Raw genomic sequence first — 13081 nt, 5'->3', positions numbered from 1 at the left:
GTAAGCAAGAGAAGGGTAAGCTGGTTGAAAGCAATATTGATAGTTCAATCTAAAAGAAATGAATGTATACCTTTGCAGTGGATTTTTAGCCGCTCAGGAGCAGAATGCTAAGAAATGTGTTCTTGGATTCATGCAGAGTAGATGATAGGCATTGTGGGTGTGGTCAAACTTCATGAAGATGATAGAATTAGTATATGTTAATCTGCTGCTAACAGTAACAGCAAATGCTTAGTGAGCTCTTGGGCAAAGATTTCATCTGTACCCATCTCTTCATGTTCACAATAGCCTTACTTGATGCATACCTTAACAACCCCCATTTTCCAGATAAGGAAAATAAGATTAAATAACTCCCTCAAGTGTAGCTGAGAGAGACTCTCCAGTGTTTTAAACTCTGTTGACATTTGGTATGCTTTTCTGGTTCTGAACTTCCAGGAGATGAATCAAAATTCCCTTTATTCATAATATGTTAGCTATAGGCTTTGGGTTCAAATTCTTAAATTTCTTCTGTGGTAATTTTGGCATTTAAAATATACCTTATTTAATTTTCACAACATTTTTTTTTAACATTTTGAAGTTTTATAAATATAAAATGAATTATGTTCCATAATAATCTGTTATTATCTTTTAAAAAAATCTTACAAAGAATGTATCTGAAAATATATATAAGCCAGGATGTGGCTGGTAGCTCAGAAGAACAGGGTAGAGTAGGGCCAAAATTGATGATAAAAAGAAGAAGTTTAATTACACAAATTATCACTAGGCTTAGCACTGTCTACATATAAATAATTCTTGGTCAGCCAGGATATCTTATTTCACTCATCTAATAATGTATAATGTTCATGTCTATTTCTAGCACCCGTATTGATTTTTCTCCTCTTTGTTATGAAATATAATATGTATATTAAAATAATAGGGAGTAATATAATTAATACAATATAATCTTTACATAGATTTTAAAACATCAATATTTTTTTCCAAAGTAAGTGAAACAAAAGTTACAGGTAGATTTGAAAGTCTATTTATACTCAAACACTCTCTCTGTCTCTCTCTGGTTGGGTACATAATTCTGTACATATTTTTTACATATACGTAGCAATACTATTATATGGTGACCATAATTCTGCAACTTGCAGTTTTAGGGTTTTCCCATCTTCAAATTTTCCAACACACTTAACAGATTCCTTTCTTGAGATTTACATTGGTTATTCCCTTTTCCTGGAGCATATTTCCTTCAGGTTTCAGCATGGCTAACTTCAAGTCTTTCCTCAAATGTTATTTTTTCAATAAGACCTACATATTACCACTCTTTATTGAAAGTCCACCACTTCTCCTCTTCTCACCCCAGTTCAGGCATTGTGATCTTCTGCACATAATTATTTTTTCCCTATAGATTTTATCAACATTTCAGTTAAAATGTGCTGCACTGCCTAGATTTTTCCTTTACTCCCGTAGACAGAGTCACTCATTCCCCTATTGCTGGTGGTGACTTATAAAGCTAAACTGAGTTCCCCTCCAACAATTGCCCTAAGAGAGCAGCCTCACTGAAGTTTATGTCCCTCCTATGGGGCAGCCCGCATACAATGATTAGCCTTTGCAAGAGGCTTGATGGTCTGTCCCCCACGCCTAACGTTGGAATAACTGTAATGGGCCAGCCAAACTCTAGAACTTCCTGTAGGATTAGCTGAATCTTCTGTTCCAACTGCATCACTGTTCAGCTTCTCCTTCTGACCAGTTCTTCCCCTCTCATACCTCGCAGTTGTTTCTGAAATCTCTATCCAATATTCCTTGTGTACATACCTTTTTTGATATCAGAGTTCTATGAAAATTGACCTATGACTTTTGTACTAGAACTGATCCTAGAAAGCAGAATCTAAAATGGGATGTTTGTAGGTTCATGATTTTATTTGGCCAGCTGCCAATAAAAACTCCTTCAGTGGGGGTAGATGGAACATTGTTAGGTCCAGATATTTGGTTGCAGTGAAATTATTAAAATTTTCAGTGATGTGGAACTGGGAACAGATAGGCATTAAGAGGAATTCACTGGCAGGTAAGCTATCTCAGGAGTTTGAATTTTTCAGGGATAATAGTAATTTTAAGAAATTTGGAATTAGATGGCTATTTCTTCAGGCCAATGATACATGGAGAATGGCAAGAAAAGTGTGAATGTTATTAACAACTAATGTAAAAAGGGTCTGCTGTGGCCAGTGGAGAGCAAAAGCTAGAGATTCAACATTTAATTAAAGAGCAGCACACTCTTTAAGCAGTGGAATCCTCAACTTTAGGATCTGCTATGCCAAGATTAGGTCCCTGATTTGAAAAGGGTAGAACTTTGAAAACTGCGATGTGGATATCTGGATTGAAGCACTTCCAAACTTTGAATCTCCAGATTCTCTCGAACTCTTTGAGACTGTCACAGTGATACATTCCTCTTTGCTAATTAATGGGCTGGCCTACATTTGCTTGAGATGTCTTCCTTTCGAGACCAGTTGTGCTGTCTTTAGGATATACCATCACTCTCCATCCCCTATGCCCCACACAGTAAACCAATAACTGGGTTAAGTCACAACCTAACCCATCAGGGGACATGCTGAAGTAGCAAAGGGATTATAACCTGAAGCAAAAACTAGCCAGTGTATAGTGGCAGCATCCAGGAGAGTATACATGGGACTGGATTCTGAGGATGCTGGATAAAAGAGGGTTTATTGATGTGAGAACACTCTCCAGGTTACACGATTTAAAACCTACGCAAGGTCTCTGGGATGTGGAGCAAACAAGGTACTAGGATGACTCCTAGAAGCTTAGAGAAAGTAATGGACTACACTCTGTGAGGTTGAAGTGCCAGAACTACTTTATCTTACAGTTGTAGAGGGATCAAAGGGCTCACAGAAGTGGGCATGCTAGAGTGGATACACTAACTAGGTCAGAAAACCTACCAGACCACTATGATCCATGAGAGGAAATTTCATTTACCAAAGGAAAAAGGCATATGCTGGTGAGAAGGGCATGGGCATTACTGAGAAGCTCAGTGGTGGCTGTCTTCTATCAGCCAGGGATGAGGGTAAGAGATGCTGTTAATAACTGGGCTCACTGATAGCAATGGGACTCATAGGATCCCTAATTAATAGAGACCAGGTGGCAGTGCTGAATTGTCAGACACCAGTTGGGGCAATTATTATAATGAGCAGCAACATCAGAGTGGCAGCCAGGAGAGAGAACCTGCGGAGAGCTATAGAGGTGGTTAACAGAATACAGCATGTCTAGGTACAGTAAGACATATGTGCAGCCAACAAAGGCACGATGTATACAACCAAAATAAAGGATGGAAGATGAGGAGGCTGAGGGAAGTCACCCAAATAAAATGTTTCAATACCTTTTCCAGATTCCAAATCTGAGCTAGTTTTGCAGACCTCAAAATTGCTGCTTGCAGGCTAGACTTTTGCCTCAGAAGGAAGAAACCTGCCACACCACAGAAAGTACACAGTAATGATTCTCCCAGTCCCTCCCAATTGGACCTTGCCATTTACTTGGGTAATTGTACAGTGAAGTAAGAGAGAAAGAAAAACATACTTCAAGACTTGTTAGACACAAGGTCCAAGCTGACATAGATACCTGGGAGGCCCAAAGCAGCAACACTCTCCTGCCTGGGAGAGGATGGTACTTATTAAATGGAGTCAAGCCCCAGGCGTGGCTCATGGTGGATTCGCTGGGACGATTGGGTTTGCAGACTCACTTGGTCCCTGAATGAACAATTGAAATAGACATAATTAGATTGGGAAAATACCCCACATTTGTTCTTTGGCCACAGGCTAAGAGCTATCATGGTGGGAAAGACAAAAAGTCAAAGTCACTGGAACTTGCCCCTCACAGTGGTCATCGATGAATTGCTATTGAAACCAGGGGAGAGTAAGCAAATTATTGCCACTATTAAAGACATAATAGATTCAAGATTAGCGACTTGCATTATATTTTCATTTAATTTTCCAAACAGGTCTCTAGAAAACTCAGATGGATCCTGGGTTTATGGCTTACTGTAACTCAATTAAAGGGAAACCCCAGGTGCAGTTGCTTTGCTAGATAAGCTATTTCTGCTGGAACCAGTTAACAATGCTTGCGGTCCATGGTATGTAATAAGTGATCTAGCCAGGGTATTCTCTTCCACCTCTTCAGACAGCAGGGCAAGAAACCATTTGTATTCACTCTGAATGGACAAAAGTATACTTTTCAGTTTTCATACAGCACTACCTTAACTCTCCTGTCCTGAATCAAGAATTAGTCTGAAAGTATCCAAATGCAGATTCTATCAGCCTACTTGTCATATTCGTAGAGGGAGAAAACTTCCAACAGGGGGCACAATGAGCATCTCTTAGTCATTAAACTTAGTCCTTAAGCTATCATTTTGGGCTATTTGTACCTATTTCCTTCTGTTCTCTTAGTTGTTCTTCCCAAGAGCATCCTCCAAAACACTCCTGAATGCAAATCACCGAGTCTGACAGCCTGTTTTCTCAGGAATTAGGCTTCACCAACTTTTAACCTACCACAGTATTTAACTCATTAATTGCTCTTATTTTTAAAATTTTTTAATTATACTTTAAGTTCTAGGGTACATGTGCACAATGTGCAGGTTTGTTACATATGTATACATGTGCCATGTTGGTGTGCTGCACCCATTAACTCGTCATTTACATTAGGTATATCTTCTAACGCTATCCCTCCCCACTCCCCCCACCCCACAACAGGCTGCAGTGTGTGATGTTCCCCTTCCTGTGTCTAAGTGTTCTCATTGTTCAATTCCCACCTATGAGTGAGAACATGCAGTGTTTGATTTTTTGTCCTTGCGATAGTTTGCTGAGAATGATGGTTTCCAGCTTCATCCATGTCCCTACAAAGAACATGAACTCATCCTTTTATATGGCTGCATAGTATTGCATGGTGTATATGTGCCACATTTTCTTAATCCAGTCTATCACTGATGGACATTTGGGTTGGTTCCAAGTCTTTGTTATTGTGAATAGTGCTGCAGTAAACATACGTGTGCTTGTGTCTTTATAGCAGCATGTTTTGTAATCCTTTGGGATTGGGATGGCTGGATCAAATGGTATTTCTAGTTCTAGATCCCTGAGGAATCGCCACACTGTCTTCCACAATGGTTGAACTAGTTTACAGTCCCACCAACAGTGTAAAAGTGTGCCTATTTCTCTACATCCTCTCCAACACCTGTTGTTTCCTGACTTTTTAATGATCACCATTCTAACTGGTGTGAGATGGTACCTCATTGTGGTTGTGATTTGCATTTCTCTGATGGCCAGTGATGATGAGTATTTTTTAATGTGTCTGTTGGCTGCATAAATGTCTTCTTTTAAGAAGTGTCTGTTCATATCCTTCACCCACTTTTTACTGGGTTTTTTTTTTTCTTGTAAATTTGTTTGAGTTCTTTGTAGATTCTGGGTATTAGCCCTTTGTCAAATGAGTAGATTGCAGAAATTTTCTCCCATTCTGTAGGTTGCCTGTTCACTCTGGTGGTAGTTTCTTTTGCTGTGCAGAAGCTCTTTAGTTTAATTAGATCCCATCTGTCAATTTTGGCTTTTGTTGCCATTGCTTTTGGTGTTTTAGTCATGAAGTCCTTGCCCATGCCTATGTCCTGAATGGTATGGCCTAGGTCTTCTTCTAGGGTTTTTATGTTTTTAGGTCTAACATTTAAGTCTTTAATCCATCTTGAATTAATTTTTGTATAAGGTGTAAGGAAGGGATCCAGTTTCAGCTTTCTACATATGGCTAGCCAATTTTCCCAGCACCATTTATTAAATAGGGAATCCTTTCCCCATTTCTTGTTTTTGTCAGGTTTGTCAAAGATCAGATAGTTGTAGATGTGTGGTTATTATTTCTGAGGGCTCTGTTCTGTTCCGTTGGTTGATATCTCTGTTTTGGTACCAGTACCATGCTGTTTTGGTTACTGTAGCCTTGTAGTATAGTTTGAAGTCAGGTAGTGTGATGCCTCCAGCTTTGTTTTTTTGGCTTAGGATTGACTTGGCAATGAAGGCTCTTTTTTGGTTCCATATGAACTTTAAAGTAGCTTTTTCCAATTCTGTGAAGAAAGTCATTGGTAGCTTTATGGGGATGGCATTGAATCTATAAATTACCTTGGGCAGTATGGCCATTTTCACAATATTGATTCTTCCTATCCATGAGCATGGAATGTTCTTCCATTTGTTTGTGTCCTCTTTTATTTCGTTGAGCAGTGGTTTGTAGTTCTCCTTGAAGAGGTCCTTCACATCCATTGTAAGTTGGATTCCTAGGTATTTAATTCTCTTTGAAGCAATTGTGAATGGGAGGAAGTCAAATTGTCCTTGTTTGCAGATGACATGGTTGTATATCTAGAAAACCCCATTGTCTCAGCCCAAAATCTCCTTAAGCTGATAAGTGACTTCAACAAAGTCTCAGGATACAAAATCAATGTGCAAAAATCACAAGCATTCTTATACATCAATAACAGACAAACAGAGAGCCAAATAATGGGTGCTCTTATTGTTTATCTTCTCTTTCCTTCCTGTAGGATGTGAGATCCATGAGGGTGAGAATTTTTGTTTGCTTTCCATCCAGATGTAACCCAACAGCTACAACAGATTCCATCTCATTAAATGCACTCAATAAACATTTGACTAAATGTATATTTCATAAAGAAGCTTAATTTATTAACATTAACTTTTGGATATTATGACTGGTGTCACAACTCATGCCTCTGAAAACCATTTGTCTTTTAGCGCATCTTCCTACATGATTTAAACCTTTGGAAATCTGCTCTTTGAAAACTTAAGGCTTTGTTTTAATCAAGTGATCATGTCATTTGCTATTAATTTTTAGTTTTGGCTGGGTGCGGTGGCTCACGCCTGTAATCCTAGCACTTTGGGAGGCCAAGAGGTGTAGATTGCCTGAGCTCAGGAGATCAAGACCAGTCTGGGCAACATGGTGAAACCCTATCTCTACTGAAAATACAAAAATTAGCTCAGCGTGGTGGCAGACGCCTGTAATCCCAGGTACTCGTGAGTCCGGGGCTGGAGAATTGCTTGAACCCAGAAGGTGGAGGTTGCATTGAGCAGAGAGCAAGTGCCTGAATGACAGAGTGAGGCTCTGTTTCAAAAAAAAAATTAATAGTTTCATAATTTTTTCAAATTATCTAAACAATACATGTTTATTTTTACTCAAAGAACACAGAGACACATATGGAAAGGTAGTCACAACTTAGAGATAAATACTATTGGATGACCATTCCTTAATACTTCTAAGTATTATATTGATGCATATTAAAGTTTACCTGTATAAAGTATTATGGATTCTTGTTATTAATATCTTTCCCTTTTGTTTTGTTTGGTTACTTATACTACCTCCAGCCCAATTGCTTTCCCCATGACCAAAATTATATTCTACTTTTCTCCATGCATATGTAATCATTTACAAATATGTTTATACCTTTTGGGTTTTGGCATACTTTGTTTTAGGTATTGTGAGGGACAGAGGCACCACCCAGATTGCTCCTCAATGAAGGACTAAAACTTGGGGGTGGTGGTGCTATGAGTAGATGCCTCAGTTCCTTCAGTGATTACTAGCTTCAGAGAGCTGCCTCATTCATGTTCACACTATTTCCCGAGCAGCCCACATCAAATGACTAATCTATTTAACAGTATGATTTACTGGCCATTTGGACCTGATATAGGGACACTCTGATGGCAGTTTTAGCTCTAGACCTCCCCATTGGGTCAGCCAAGATTCTCATCAGGCTTGCTTCACAACTCAATTTCACCCTTTGCCCAATTTTGCTTTTTTCCTCCCCTGTTTATAAATGTTAATTGCAAGACACTTCCAAATAAATATCTTAAACTTCATCTCAGATTCTGCTTCCTGGAAAATCTCACCTGTGTAAGGGATCATACTACATATTCATCTCTGCTTCTTGCTTTTCTCTCTCACTATAATCAGACTCTGACCCAGACGATTGACATAGAACTAAGACTTTCTTTTGAATGACTATGTAATTTTCCAGCATTTTCATGCACTATAATTCAACTTTATTCACAAAGTTCAACTTTCCATACTAGGGAACATTCTAGTAGTTTCCAAATTTTATTTTTAAACATACAAAAAGTTCTGAAATAAATGTCCCTGTCACAGATCAATTTAAACTCAAAATTACATGATTACTTACTTCCAAAGTTCCTGTTACTTTTTTTCACTAGTCAGTTCTTTTTTTTTTTAAATGAAGTTCACATCACTCCACTTATTATTTTATGTACTTTCTGAGAGTCCCAATACTATCAACACAAATCAATAATTTTTAAAATCCATGGCTAATATCTATAGAATTAAAGTCTTCCACAATTTTTTGGTCAGTACTAACAGTATTCTTTAGCTAGGATAAATCGCTCACACAAAGATAACAAGGCTGCATTTAATCCTCTCTTAATCTAATTTACATGCACTGAAAAAATATAAAAAAAACTGTATATTTTTAAATCACAAACACTAGGTTGGAATCCTGGCTATACAAAATATTACATGTGCAATATCCAACTTACTAAAATTCTCTCAATTTCAGTTTTCTCATTTGTAAAATGTGAATGCCTTGCCGGGTTTTAGTGAGAACTAAAGATTTTGTAGGTTCATTAACTGGGAAAGTGCTTTGTATAGAGAAGGTCGTCTATAAATCATTATAATTATTTTTTTCATATTCTTGGATTTTCACACATGGGTGTGTGTGTGCATGTATGTGTGTATATGTATCAATGCTATACTCACATTTTTTTCTAATAGTTTTTTTTTTCTTAAAGAAATCCACATTTGTTCTGCTTTATGAAAGTAAAGCATACTTTAGGTACTTAGGTTGGTGCAAAAGTAATTGCATTTTTGGACCGTGAAATTTAAATTCTTATGACTAGGCTCAAACACATCCTTATTAATCAAAATAAAAACCATTATGATCAACACATCTTTGCCAATGAGAAATAAGTTTGCTGATTCCTATTGCATAAAAATCCATGCTTCAGGATTTGACAAACTCTTGGAAAGAATTTCCTGCATCCTGCTGGTTGTGGAAGCGTTTTACCTGCAAAAAGTTGTGGAGATGCTTGAAGAAGTGGTAGTCGGTTGATGAGAGGTCAGGTGAATATGAAGGATGAGCCAAAACTTGGTAGCCCAATGCATTGAACTTTTGAAGCATTGGTTGTGCGACGTGTGGTTGGGCATTGTCATGGAGAAGAATTGGGCCCTTTCTATTGACCAATGCCAGTTGTAGGTGTTGCAGTTTTTGGTGCATCTCCTAGGTTTGCTGAGCATAGTCCTCAGATATAATGGTTTTACCGGGATTCAGAAAGCTGTAGCGCATCAGACTATCAGCAGACCACCAAACAGTGACCATGACCTTTTTTTGGTGCAAGTTTGGATTTGGGAAGTGCTTTGGAGCTTCTTTCAGGTCCAACCACAGAGCTGGTCATCACTGGTTGTCATATAAAACTCACTTTTCGTCACATGTCACAATCCTATCAAGACATGGTCCATCGTTGTTGCATAGAATAAGGGAAGACAACACTTCAAAATGACTATTTTTTTAAATTTTCACTCAGCTCATGAAGCACCCACTTATTGAGCTTTTTCACCTTTCCAATTTGCTTCAAATGCCAAGCGACGCTGGAATGGTCGACGTTGAGTTCTTTGGCAACTTCTTGTGTGGTTGTAAGAGGATCAGTTTCAATAATTGCTCTCATTTGGCGGTTGTTAACTTCCGATGGTTGGTCACTATGCTCCTCATCTTCAAGGCTCTCGTCTCCTTTGCAAAACTTCTTGAGCTACCACTGTACGTTTGTCAGCAGTTCCTCGGCCAAATACGTTGTTGATATTGCGAGTTGTCTCTGCTGCTTTATGACCCATTTTTAAACTGAATAAGAAAATCACTTGAATTTGCTTTTTGTCTGACATCATTTCCATAGTCTAAAATAAACATAAAATTAACAGCAAGTAATAAGTCATTAGCAAAAAGACATAAAGCGAGAAATGTGCATTAAAATGATGTATAACACAACCACACTTATTTAAGAACTTATTCTAATAGCAAAAGGCAAATTTCAACAATGCAAAAACTGCAATTACTTTTGCACCAATCTTGTCTTATCTTTTGTCTTATCTTATGTGGGCTTTGTGATACCTAATTAGATGCATTTACCTCCTTATAAAATTTCCCAAGTCAACAGAGTATACAATCCTTCACCCACATGAAAAAGCAGAAGTAGATAGAAAAACCTTGTGAACCTGATAAATTAAGCCAGACTTTCAGCTTCAAAACAGAAAGAAACAAAAACAAAAGCAAAACAAACTAAAATATTACAGTTTTAAGGAGCTAGGTCAGATCTAAATTATAACTGTTGCAGAAGTGTCATGTGGAGTCAAGTCGTATCATTTCTCATCTCCGTTCCCTGGGCCTGAAGCTAGTTTCCTCAACTCCTGGTACCTACAAGTCTTCTTTCTTTCTGTGGAAAGAACCAGAAGCTGCTTTTTGTTTTCAGATGATTCTGATTTACCTTATAGGGAATATGCAACCTGTTATACAGTTCCAGTGGTTCAAATTTTTATTTTCCCCTTGATTTCGTTATGTATTCTTAATTTGGCAACATTTTACTGTTCTTTTTTTAACCCCCTTGATCTCCTAGCTTTCTTTTTGGAATATTTCTTCCACTCTGTCTAGCAACTCTACCAACCCAGGTATATGCAAACGTTGCTTATGATCTTTCATCTCTTCTCTAGGTGAACAGTGATTCAACTCATCCCAGAATCTCTCACCTGTTGGAGATTAGATCCTTAAACCATGAGTTGGAAAGCAGCAAATAGAGTGAAAGAGCCTCCAAAAGAAAACACACAAGGGGCAAAGTATTATCTTTCAGAGAAATCACTCTAAATTTTTACCCAAAGTTTGTGGCAGGAGAGAGTGAACCCAAGATGGGACTAGCACTGAGAAAAAAACCAAGCCTCATTTTGATGTTGCCCTTTGTGAAATCTGACAGAGCAGAGCTGTACCAGATTTTAGGTAGTATTTAAAAAGTAGCATTTCAGGATGGGCTTTAGAAGATCTAAATGTAAAACAAGATCTAAGAGTAAAATAAGGGTTCACTTGGAAAATTTTATTAGTGTGACCTCTATGAAATCTTTTATTTAGTAGTCCACAACCTGGGGTGTTACCTATTCCTCTTTGGAGTATTTAGAAATACGAAGGGACATTTTCGATTACCAGAATGTCTGAGTGGCACTACTTGCATATTGTTGGCAATGACCAAAACTATAAATGTCTTGTGGGTACTCCCGGAAATCCAGCCAATAAAGAACTGCTTTTCACAAAATGTCATTAATACTCCAAGAAACACAGTGACATGGATATAATTATACTGCCAGGCTAATCATAACCACACTATTTTACATGTTACCTAGTATAACTCAGTCTATAATGCAGCAGTTACTCCTGCACCCATCACCTCTAATTCTATGTAAATGAAGTCTACAGTTTTCAAAATGATCTATTCAGTATCAAGGCTAGAAAGTCAAAATGGTCCCTTGCAATGAAAAATAAAAAAAAATAGAAATAAAAATGCCTAGCAGAAAGAATCTGCCATTTCTACTGCCTCATCAGCTGAGCATGCTTGTTTTCAACAAAATACATGCAACCGAGAAAACAAACTAGCCACACTCAGAGAACCAAGCCCCACCTAGGCCAAAAGGTTTTTAAGTATTACACAGATATATCTGTGCATACAAACACACAGATAGGCACATACAACTTGTTATTCAAATCAGCAAGGACTAAGACAGTTATGCTATGCTGTTTATTTAAAAAAAACTTCTCTGAGGAGAATCCACAGGAATGTTATTGAACATTCTCAAGATACTGATGGCTAAGAGATGAATTATCATTACCACGGTGTAAATAGAAAGACTAGTGAAAATTTCCCAAGCTGCTAAAAACTTCCCTTTATTCAGTTAAAGATGTTTCTAATTATTTGTAAAAGTGCTAATGTGCTCTTTGATAGTGAGACAGAGGTTTAGACATTTATATCATCATATGGAGAAAGTTATACCTGACTGGACTAACAGCTGCAACATAATTTTTCTGATTAGCATTGTGTAGAATATAACAATCTAGGCAAGTAGAATGACCTTATCTTCCTTTTGATGTGCACATTTTAGTAAGGGTACAAAAATTTTTCTTTACAACCTTTGATTCAACAGTTCTCTTAAAGATTTAGTTTCAAGATATTTGAAACAAGATGATCAGTGACAAGTTAATTAGAAAATGTACTTAGTATTTGAATAGTTTTCATCAAGGAAGATTTTGAAGGGCAATACTTATTTTGAAAATTGTGTAAATAAATAAAAATGCTTCTTTTGTTTCTAGGATCATATTCTAACCTCTGTATGCTAGATTTTACATGCAAAAAAATTCTCAAAAATTCTCCCCTCCCACTTTTCCCTCTTTGCACTAGCAACTGAAGGAAAATCCTATCATACAGAGGAGATTCCATTCAAAAGTACAAACTGCACAGAATTTCTTTAATACAGCTCAAAACACTAAAAGCAGATTTACAGCATGTAACCCCACTCTTATTTTTATGCTTTAGGTTTTTAGTAATGTTTGAATTCTTTATTATTATTATTATTATAGTTTAAGTTTTAGGGTACATGTGCACAACATGCAGGTTTGTTACATATGTATACACGTGCCATGTTGGTGTGCTGCACCCATTAACTCGTCATTTAGCATTAGGTATATCTCCTAATGCTATCCCTCCCCACTCCCCCCACCCCACAATAGTCCTCGGTGTGTGAAGTTCCCCTTCCTGTGTCCATGTGTTCTCATTGTTCAATTCCCACCTATGAATGAGAACATGCGGTGTTTGGTTTTCTGTCCTTGTGATAGTTTGCTGAGAATGAGGGTTTCCAGCTTCATCCATGTCCCTACAAAGGACACGAACTCATCATTTTTTATGGCTGCATAGTATTCCATGATGTATGTGTGCCACATTTTCTTAATCCAGTCTATCATTGTTGGACA

The 13081-nt window shown here is 37.6% G+C and overlaps 1 pseudogene; it reads right to left on the bottom strand.

The window, feature by feature from the left end:
* Nucleotides 1–8944: 8944 nt before the first annotated feature.
* On the bottom strand, nucleotides 8945–9972 carry LOC131382139 (histone-lysine N-methyltransferase SETMAR-like; annotated as a pseudogene).
* Between the last annotated feature and the right edge of the window lie 3109 nt (nucleotides 9973–13081).

Source organism: Hylobates moloch, unplaced genomic scaffold, assembly GCF_009828535.3.
Source record: "Hylobates moloch isolate HMO894 unplaced genomic scaffold, HMol_V3 SCAFFOLD_2, whole genome shotgun sequence".
NCBI classification, from domain to species: Eukaryota; Metazoa; Chordata; class Mammalia; order Primates; family Hylobatidae; genus Hylobates; species Hylobates moloch.
This window is presented reverse-complemented; position numbering and strand designations above follow the sequence as displayed.